The sequence below is a fragment of the Eufriesea mexicana genome, unplaced genomic scaffold (assembly GCF_001483705.2).
Source record: "Eufriesea mexicana isolate 0111107269 unplaced genomic scaffold, ASM148370v2 scaffold1803, whole genome shotgun sequence".
Taxonomy (NCBI): Eukaryota; Metazoa; Arthropoda; class Insecta; order Hymenoptera; family Apidae; genus Eufriesea; species Eufriesea mexicana.
Window position 1 is genome coordinate 176,603 of NW_016909889.1, and position 10,741 is coordinate 187,343.

A 10,741-nucleotide genomic window follows, 5' to 3' on the forward strand; every position below is an offset into this window, starting at 1 on the left:
CAGCAGGATGTGTCCTCGTTAGGAGACTATCTTCCTCGCTTCGTTTTGTTCCATTTTCACCAAATTCGATCCAACGTCGATCGATAATGCGTTTGATAGTTTCGTGAGTCATCGTTATGTAACGTTTCACGGTACTTCGTGGCATGTAAATCGAGTCTCAGATTGGTTTCTTTATTCCGAGGAAATGTAATTACACACTTCTCAGCTGGGTAGCTAGGAGGAAATTCTATAACACGCGATGAACAGACCGGGCTAAGTAAATGTGTATTACCGCTGTACCAGTGTTGCGGAGAGAATTTAATGGATCACTTACGATTTCTCTTGGATCTCAATTATTCGAGATCGGAAATGAACAGTCTGGATCGAAACGAATGTAACTTTACCTTTAGCTCCGGGCGTCGTTTCACTTGACGCGATTTAACGCGGGATTTTGCTCTGCTTAGATCACGCATCGCCTTCTCATCAGTGCTAATTAGCGGCAGAGAGACAATGAACCGCGGAACCTGTTCGCACAACAGACTTTAGCGTAAAAATTAAACATTGTTTGAACCTCTACACGTATACCCACGCAGTTCGGTTCAGTTAGGCTTTTGTTTCAGATTAATTCCCGTCTCTTGTTCCAATTTAACTGAAACGAATATCGTATAATTACGTAATAGCTTCGTTTCTTTAATCTGCCTTTGTTCCAAGTACTTTGTTTATTTATACCTGTAATTAGAAAAATCCGAGTCAATTCAAGAAATCTAGAATATTATAAAAATACAGTTATATTAATAATATATTTTCCGAGATATGGAAATTCGTATTAAATATAACAAAATAAATGATTAATAACGTTTATATTAGTTTGAATAATGTATTAATTATCTACGTATATTATTTGTTAGTGATGGATGAAATTTAATAACAATAAGAACAATTATTTATTTAATTACAAAGATTATCAAACAAATATTGGGTTGAAATATAATTATTTTATCACTATCACATGCTCACACGTCTTCTCTCTATTAATACTCAATTGCAACTGAGATATTCCAAATCACTCTCTTTTTTCTTTCTTCTTTCATACATTACATTAACATACACAATTCACACAACACCTCGATCATTACACGCATACTCATTTATCATAATAACCTGAATTCATTAGATATTTCCATCCCATGCATACTTGTTCCACTCATTCCAATACATATATATTTAAAAATCTATGTAATCATTACCACATTATTCATATCTATACTTGCATATAATAGTACAGTAATACAATCAGGAAAAGATAATTATGCTATTTTCTATTTCCTGATTTTTTCCTAATTATTTAATATAATATTGCATTTCCTTATTATTTTCCTATCAAATTTTCCAATCATATAATCTAATATATTTCTCAACTATTTCCTTCCATTATAAGGAAGTATTTATCAAATATCATATATTATCAGCCACGCTGAAATTTTCCTATAAAATTGTTTCAGTATATTTCGATGTCAAAAAATTTTCCAAGCTCCATTTCCAAAAGTAATTTAACACTAAAACTACTTATCTGTAGCGAGTATCTAAATATGATACACATTATTGATGATAATTAAAGCAGTACAATGAAAATAAAAGAGTATTCGTAATTACAATAACATTCGAATAAAAATCAATATCAATTTTACTAAAAGCAACTACTTACATAGCCTCAGCATTTGCAAAGATAAAAAGTTCAAAACAAGCCATTTTGATTCCTTCGGTAGTTTTAGTGTTATCATATTTGAAATTTCATTTCTAACTCTGCGCAACTCCATAATAAAATGCACATATATATGTATAAATTCTCCATGTATAAAACATTTTCAAGAATCTTCAACCGTCGAAACCTAACCTAAAAACCGGCGTAAAAATCCAAGCGAATTTCGTCCATCTGAAGTTCCAAGAAAAATAATTCCGTTGCGTTAAACCGTATTACCGTACCTGACCCTTGTTCCAAGCAGAACATACGCTTGCAAGTACGAGGCCTTTTTGCGAGGCAGACGCGACCGCTATAAGCCAAATAACCGCGTACACGCGTTTCAACGTACGGAAAGAAGCGGGTTATACGAACGAATGTACAGTTATACACGAATCGCCGAAGTCGAAGAAGAGGTATCGGGCCGGCAGAGGGGGACACCGGCGCAGAAAGGAGGCCACAAGCGACCTGACCGTCACCGTTATATTGGCGCCCACGGCGAAGCACCTCGGTTCACCTCGATTTACGACTAGTTTCTCGTAACTCGGTACCACGTGTGCCACGAGTTTCGACGTTACGTTTGACCTCTGCACCCACCTGTTCGGCCTAACGCAGGTGGCCAGTTAGCAGACTCGGGGCAACAGGTATAAGGCCACGCGGAGAATAGATTAGGACAGCGTTAATCCTCCCGCTGCGAAGACAAATCGCTGTTACGTGATGCAGGAAAGATGCTTTTACCCGGAAACGATTTTCACGCCGAGTTCTGATCCCGATCTAGCCTTTTCGTCTTTCGCGATTCGCTGCGAATACGGGCGAATCGTTCCGCTGGAATGGTTCCGAGTGAGATATTGGGACGGCAATAATCCGGCAATTATTTTTCCAAGCTTCCCTCGATGAGTTAGCACGTGTAAGCACGTGACTGGCCGAGAGTTCTGTGAATTGGAATTTTACAGGCGAACTCGGGGGGAATGAAGATAAGTTGCTTTGGAAGTTATTCGAACCTCCCGCGTTTGTACGTTCGACGAATCGTTCTCATCGGCTGTAACGTCTGGAGAAATTGAGCAATCGTAAGTTAGGAACCACTCCATCATCGTGTTTTTCAGCAACGGTTCTTGTTTGCCCCGTCGAGATACTGCCCGCGCATGCGTCCTTCGAAGGCGCGAAGCGAATCTCGTTTCGATTGTTTTTTCACTTGGCTCGCCTGCTGGCCGCGATGGAGAAGGAAATAAGGAAAAAGAAGTTGTTATAATAAATTCTCGGTGGCTAATATCGCTGCGGGACGTCGAGAGCGTCAGTGGTCCATGCATCTCTCTCGTTCGGGCAGCGATGATTTGAAAGTCAATACAGGGAAGATGCAAACGATGCTTTCGCACATCGCGGGAAATTACCCGGTGCAGATCGCGATGATCCCTTAAACGGCACACGCGAGTTGTCCCGATCGTTGTTATGATTCTGTCCGTGGTATAGTTCTCGGTGAACACGATCTTTCATAGCTCAGGGGGAAAAGTTCTCTTGCCCTATGGTTAGACACGTTTCCCCGGTTTACTTTCTAATTTCAGCATGCTTCCATTGCAGTCGCTGCACTGTCGGCTATGCGAATTCGTGCAGCAGCACGTATTCTCGGGTACATCGTTCGTGTGATCGTACCTTCGTGATTTTCATCCTTTCTCGTCGTTTTCACGTTTTCATCGAGATCGAGCGAAAAATGATGTATGGAGTTGCATTTGCAGGTAATAATAACGAGCAAACCCCGTAGCATGATATACGCAGTGGGATTTCGTTTATCTGTACTCAATTAATCAGAACGAATCCCTGTCTGACGTTTGATTTACCGAACTTACTCCTCAGCTCTCCTTACGCGAGGCGTTCCACTTAACTATGTGTGCGTATGTGCATCGCGATACGCACTATCCGATTAATTTTTTGCGTAATTAAATTAAGCGGTTATTTGCCTTGGTATAAATTATAGAATAGCGAACGGTTAATCGGTAAAACGCTTCCCAAATATAATTATTGTAATTTGATATGTAAAGTTAATTATATGTACACAGGTAAATGAAAGTATTCGAACGTTTGTGGGTTCTTCAAATGTTTTTAAAATGTGATATACGATCGTAGAATTGAAATATTTGAAATAATAGTGATACATGTAACAAGAAGAAATTTTCGAGGATAGCTCGGTGAAACTAGAAAATAATTCAACGATATATTGTAACGCGGGTACTACTAATCTAATAACATAAAGGACTGGCTGAATATTCTCTAACGTAAAAACTCTCTAAACTGGCTAAACTAACTCTTTCGTAAACTCTCCTCAAGGAACTGTCCTAAAGGAACTCTCCCGAAGGAACTGCACAATTTCAGAAGTGGGATTAATCGTTTACAATATACAGTATTTAGAATATATTTATTACAAACATATATCATTGGTGATTCACAAAAATATTGCATAGATAACAATCCGTGTAATAGTAGTTAAAAACGTCATTAATTAAAATATAAGAAGTTAGATTTTCTGTTACGTGTGACAGTCCTAAGACGACTGTCCATCTAACTCACTAGCGCCACCACGGTTCGTATCTACGATAAACGTACAATAAATATCGTATACATATATCGTTGAATTATTTTCTAATTTGATGATATAATATTAATAATTTATTACAATCATATATCATTGGTGATTCACAAAAATATTGCATAGATGACAATCCGTGTAAGAGTAGTTAAAAACGTCATTAATTAAAAAATAAGAAGTTGGATCTTCTGTTACGTGTAACAGTCTAACTCACTAGCGCCACCACGGTTCGTATCTACGATAAACGTACAATAAATATCGTATACATATATCGTTGAATTATTTTCTAATTTGATGATATAATATTAATAATTTACTACAAACATATATCATTGGTGATTCCCGAAAATATTGCATAGATAACAATCCGTGTAATAGTAGTTAAAAACGTCATTAATTAAAATATAAGAAGTTAGATTTTCTGTTACGTGTGACAGTCCTAAGACGACTGTCCATCTAACTCACTAGCGCCACCACGGTTCGTATCTACGATAAACGTACAATAAATATCGTATACATATATCGTTGAATTATTTTCTAATTTGATGATACAATATTAACAATTTTATATGGATTATTGAAACAAAATATTTTTCATTTTTATCGATAAAAGTAAAGAAATTAAAAGTCAAAAGTAATACTTTTATATACTGATAATACCTTTTGAGGTATCATTTGAGACCTATAATCCGAGTAATTAAAAGAACTTATAAAGAAGAAAATATAAGTGTAGCATTATTTATTCTGGAAATTAGATTACTTGAAACACAAACCCTGATACATAATTTGTATAACGCATCGCACGAGTAGTGCGATATTATTACACATGACACGTTCAATATCACTTTCACCTATTATTCAATACACCGAGTGCTTATTGAAGGTTATCCATATAAAATTTCCTCGTGGAAAGGCCATAAGCGTAATAAGAGGCGTAAACTAAATTACACGAGGCCTGAAATGGGATGGAAAGCAGCATACTGCATATTCCGTTGCATCCTACAAAAGTCATTGTCTGCTCGAAATAGAGCACCTGTTATTCGAATAAAGGTATCGCGTATTTGTTCATCCAGCAACACGTGCTGCATCCTTTACAAGTGCTGAAATTATATAGCTAAACGCAAACACGATCCCTTTGCAATGTTGGACACGTGCTGGAAAACGCCTTGAAATTTCTAGATAAACATTCTGCGAGGAAGGTAATCTTATAACTGTAACGTGCACACATACGTATGTACCGTTTAAGTATAGCATTCGGTTCATTGTTTATTCATCGACGTGCCATTTCTAAATTCGTCCAATTTGGCAGAAATTTATGGGTCCTTAGAAGGGACTTGGGTACACGAAGGCTGCATACCAAACGGCGAACGATGAATACCAAATGCATCGGCAGGTGTGTTTAACCTCAAACAGTTCTTCCGTCTATTGACACAGGAAACGTGACGACGCTCGGGGGATTCGATTTATGTCGAAATTAATGCAAACGTTTATATGGAAAGAATTTTGAGTATTGTGCAAGATCGTGTTGTACTGTACGAAATCGTGACACGGAATGCATTGGCACACTGCAGTGAGTCATGGAAATATTCGCACCCCTCCAACCGCTGACTTTAAGCGATCACTATCCTTTCACACGTTTCAGGATTCTTGTTAATGAGAATGTTATATATAATATGTATAATTTTGTATTGGCTATTATGCAACAATATTTCACATGATGCACAATTTGCAGAATTTATAGAAATTATAGAAATTGTGTAAACTGTTATTATACTTAATATGTATTATATACGTACAATGAAAACAAAAATCGAGATAGCCTAGATTTGCAAATATTTCGATTACTACACATGATAAATTTCTCTGGTGCTTTTTAATACTTTTTAATTACTATTTTTGCGATAATTTAACTCTCACGGTTTTTGAAGCTTTGGATTATTATTTTTCAATAGTATTCTTTTCTATAATTGACAGATTTCGGTATTTCCATCATAATTTTATAAATTCCAATTTTTTCCAAATTGCAAGTTTTATAATTTCCAAATCCTAAGTTCAAATTATTATAACAATGGAATTAATATCATGAATTATCGTCTCCATCGAGGCCTTTGCAACGCAGCAGCGGTTCTCAACCCGTGGTACACGTATCACTGGTGATATGTAAAACACCGATAATAAAATTTTTTAATTATGCACAGTGCAATATATTAAAATAAATATATACTATATATAAAGTGATAACACGGCTTGATCACGTATTGATTAGTAGTATAAAATAGCATAAAGGATGAGAACCGCTGCGATACAGTATAAAGTATAAATAAAAATATAGTAATAATACGTAATAATATCCCATTAATTATAACAATCTTGAAATTTCTACCTTAAAAGCCTAAAAGTCATATTCAACCAAAAATAAGGAGAGTTGCGTACAAATGCACACTCTATTAGTAGAACATGCGAGGACGAGAACCGTTGCGATGCAGTATAAAGTATAAATAAAAATATAGTAATAATACGTAATAATATCCCACTAATTATAACAATCTTGAAATTTCTACCTTAAAAGCCTAAAAGTCATATTCAACCAAAAATAAGGAGAGTTGCGTACAAATGCACACTCTATTAGTAGAACATGCGAGGACGAGAACCGTTGCGATGCAGTATAAAGTATAAATAAAAATTTATTAATAATACGTAATAATATCCCACTAATTATAACAATCTTGAAATTTCTACCTTAAAAGCCTAAAAGTCATATTCAACCAAAGATAAGGAGAGTTGCGTACAAATGCACACTCTATTAGTAGAACATGCGAGGACGAGAACCGTTGCGATGCAGTATAAAGTATAAATAAAAATATAGTAATAATACGTAATAATATCCCACTAATTATAACAATCTTGAAATTTCTACCTTAAAAGCCTAAAAGTCATATTCAACCAAAAATAAGGAGAGTTGCGTACAAATGCACACTCTATTAGCAGAACATGCGAGGACGAGAACCGTTGCGATGCAGTATAAAGTATAAATAAAAATATAGTAATAATACGTAATAATATCCCACTAATTATAACAATCTTGAAATTTCTACCTTAAAAGCCTAAAAGTCATATTCAACCAAAAATAAGGAGAGTTGCGTACAAATGCACACTCTATTAGTAGAACATGCGAGGACGAGAACCGTTGCGATGCAGTATAAAGTATAAATAAAAATATAGTAATAATACGTAATAATATCCCACTAATTATAACAATCTTGAAATTTCTACCTTAAAAGCCTAAAAGTCATATTCAACCAAAAATAAGGAGAGTTGCGTACAAATGCACACTCTATTAACTCATTATATATAGAAGGAAAGTCTCTATTCTATCATTTTCTCCAAGACCTCCCATTACTTCGCCACTTTCACAGTCAAACCGACTATCCAACAGAGCTTATCATTTTACACATTGACAGAAACAATTTATAAGCTGTTGCCCAACCCCGTTACGATCCTGTGCACCTACCAGACTTCTCTACCGATCCGTGTTTCGCTTTTCTAACTCCGAGGAACACACGTGTCGACGTTTCCCTATTCGCTATCTTTCACTACCTTGCTCCATTCACGCGAATCTCGCGCTGGAAAAAAGGGGGTAAAAGAAAGGAGAGAAAATTCGCGTTATAAATTCGTTCCTCACCGAGTATCGACGTTAACTCCTGCTCGCGTTGATAGTTAACGTCCCGTGCTACGCGTGACTGGTATACTCGTTAATCACCGTCATAAATTTACGATTGAGGAATGACCGCACCCGACGTTTGCGAGCCTCCGTATACATCTGGTTCTTGGCTTTTACCAGCTTCGTCGTATTTAATTATCGTTTTGTCCTGAATTTACATAGTAGCTGCGAGGCGAGACTTGCTTCTCGGGGTAGCCTCGATTTTGTATGCTCTTCCATTATAACTTTACCGCTAGGTCTGCCTATAATTGAATGACGATCAACGAACCGACACGAACCGTTTACCACTTCCGATCCCTTCGAATTTATCGGTTTCGAGGAGGACCTTTTTTCCGTTTAGCACGAGACGTTTATTGCTCTCGCGTACGAGTGTTTAACGAAAGTTCCAGGTAATAATGAATCGGGGTACAAGGGTGCAGTCGGAGTTACAAGGAGAAACTATGATAGAATCCCGATAATCCGGTTCGGCACTACCGATGGTCAGCTACGCGTAGCTCTGACCGTGACCGATTTATGAGCGTCATTTGATGACACCGGTTATTAATTTTGGGGACTCCATAGATTGATTGCCGAGTGTTTTCAGCTTGATTTACAAATGTGTAATAATAGAATTTGATCGAGGTGGTTGAGGTGATTGAATTGGTTGAAGTAGCTTTGTGGTATGTTACCCTCTGCCCACTGTGCGGGCTCAAGAGCTTGCACGTGAAAGGAATGCAGGCCTGATTGGGCATAGTCTAATAGGGTCGCTTTCTCTGTTGTACAGTGGTTGGGATAGGTCATACGAATTTTTCTTATCGGTTGGTACCACGTGAAATTCTTAAGAGCAAGCTTTGGAAGCTTCTCTCATCCACGTGGAACAAAACTCCCTAGGACTCTTAATGGGGAGTACTAAAACTTTGACCATAAGATTGGAAAATTAGATGTCCTTTGTGAATTCTCTGTTAGAGTATGTAAAGAGTGGAGGAAAAGTAGTAAAGGAATAGTGAGTTTATTTATTATTATATTAAAGATATACATTTGCATATACAGTCATTCTTGTATATATATTTCTTCATCTTTATTTTTCACAGATTTTTTAATTAATTAATAAAATTAGAATGTAAATGGTCAATTTTAGTGAGGGATGAAATACAATTAATTAATTTTACAATTAATCAATTTTCAATTAAATTATAATTTTTGATAATGAAAATAGAATCTATGGATACCTAAGTATGGTAATTTTTATAATTTATGTATTAATATTTTAATTAATTAATAAAATTAGAATGTAAATGGTCAATTCTAGTGAGGGATTAAACACAATTAATTCATTTTACAATTAATTAATTTACAATTAAATTATAATTTTTGATAATGAAAGTAGAATCTATGGATAGCTAAGTATGGTAATTTTTATGAAATTTATAAAATTTGAAAGTGTATAAAATATGAACAAAGTTAACGGAGTTTGAAAGCTACGTTATTGGCTGGTTTTCTGGAGGTGCTAGGTAAGGTTGAGAACTATTAGTGGTGTGGTACGACTATTGTAAGAGAGACTTGTGGTAGGTGTGGCAGTGGTTTATGATTCAGACCTGGAGGGTCGCGGTCAAAAATCTTTAACTGTCGCGTGTCAAGACGCAACACTGATTACTGTTAAGATTATTCCGATTTATGTCCCATTTGGACTCATTTCCGCTGAAGAAACTTTACCGATATATTCCTACTGTATCCATAAACATAAAACAGAAATTGCCGTAGAATTTGAAATTTTCTGTTAATGGTATCCGTTTTCTTTAAATTATTTTCCTCATTTTTACCATAGTATCGAGGTACAGGCAATATAATATGGCATTTTTTAAATCTCGAGCTTTCCAAAATTCAATTCTCTAGTAATCGTGGGAAAAAAATTTATATCGTTAGTATTGGTGTATTCTAGAAGATATACGAATGCTTATTAAAATGGTAATTGGTAATGTAATTTATAATATATACTAGTATACATATATTAAAATTATTACAGAATATATATTATGTTATTAATAATAATAATATAATGATAATAATGAAATTATATTATTAATAACAAATATTGTAATCTATACAGTTAAAAATTAAAAGATATAAATAGTATTAGTGTATTATATGTAAATGACACGTATCTATCAAGTTCAAAGTCATATATAATACAAATAAAATAGAGCTAACATTAATAAAAAATCCTATTTAAAAATAAATAACTAATACTTAAATATTAAAAATACCGTAGTTCCAAATTACGTATTCCACAAATTAGAAATAAAATAGGTATAAACAAAATGGTACTAATTTCTAAAAAAAGAAGATTTTAATAAAAGAAAATAAGGCTGAAAGTAGAAAATTGAAAAATGAAAGTAAAGTTAAGAATATTACAATATATAATATAATTAAGAACATATTACCAATACAGGCTAATTATAAAAGACATTAGTTTACTTGTAAGATTGAACTTATATACTCCACAAATTATAAATAAAATAGGCATAAACAAAGCGGTGAAAATGATTAAAAACAGGAGATTTTATTTAAAAATAAAACACTGAAAATAGAAAATTGTAAAATTGAAAATAGAAAATAAAGTTAAAACTAGTACAGTACATAATATAATTAATATCATATTATCGATACAAGTCAGTTATAATAGAAATATATTTACCTGTAAATTTTAAATCATATACTCCACAAATTGGAAATAAAATAGGCATAA